The sequence below is a fragment of the Mastomys coucha genome, unplaced genomic scaffold, assembly GCF_008632895.1.
Source record: "Mastomys coucha isolate ucsf_1 unplaced genomic scaffold, UCSF_Mcou_1 pScaffold6, whole genome shotgun sequence".
NCBI classification, from domain to species: domain Eukaryota; kingdom Metazoa; phylum Chordata; class Mammalia; order Rodentia; family Muridae; genus Mastomys; species Mastomys coucha.
The window spans coordinates 67,738-68,645 of record NW_022196912.1 but is presented as its reverse complement, the minus strand read 5'-3'; positions in this window follow the sequence as shown (position 1 = coordinate 68,645).

Below are 908 nucleotides of genomic sequence, written 5' to 3'. Positions count from 1 at the left end.
AGAGTGGTTGTACCAGTTTGCAATCCCACCAGCAATGAAGTAATGTTCCTCTTTCTCCACAATCTCTCTAGCATCTTCTGTCCCCTGAGTCTTTTATCCTAGCCATTCTGACTGGTGTGAGGTAGAATCTCAGGGTTGTTTTGATTTGCATTTCCCTGATGACTAAGGATGTTGAACATTTCTTTAGTTGTTTCTCAGCCATTCGGTGTTCATTAATTGAAAATTCTTTGTTTAGCTCTGTACCCCATTTTTAAATAGGGTTATTTGGTTCTCTGGTGTCTAACTTCTTGAGTTCTTTGTATACTTTGGATATTAGCCTTCTATCAGATATAGGGTTGGTAAAGATCTTTTCCCAATTTGTTGGTTGTCATTTTGTCCTATTGACAGTATCTTTTGCCTTATAGAAACTTTGCAACTTTGTTAGGTCCCATTTGTCAATTCTTGATCTTAGAGCAGAAGCTATTGGTGTTCTCTTCAGGAAATTTTCCCCTGTGCCTATTTGCTCGAGGTTCTTCCCCACTTTCTCTTCTATTAGTTTCTTCTATTAGAGCTATGGTCGTGTGCTTGGAACTTGGCTAAATGGATTCTTCTAGAAAGGGATTTGTAATAGAAGAAAGCATTACCTGGTAATTTTTATAAGTAGACAATGGATAACATAAATGATTCCCAACTAAATTTAAACTTAAGTAATAATCAGGTTTAGAGCAAGTAAACTATTGCTATTTATCTGAAGTTCAGATGGAATTAATTAACTTATTTGCTAAGAGCTGATTCATAAATTTGCTAATTTATTTGACACTTCTACACTGGGTACAAGAGTAAGTAATGTTTTTTTTTTCCACAGCCCATATAGAAAGTGTGCTATTTTAGTAACTAAAATGTGGGTAAAAGTGGGAGGTCTACTCCAA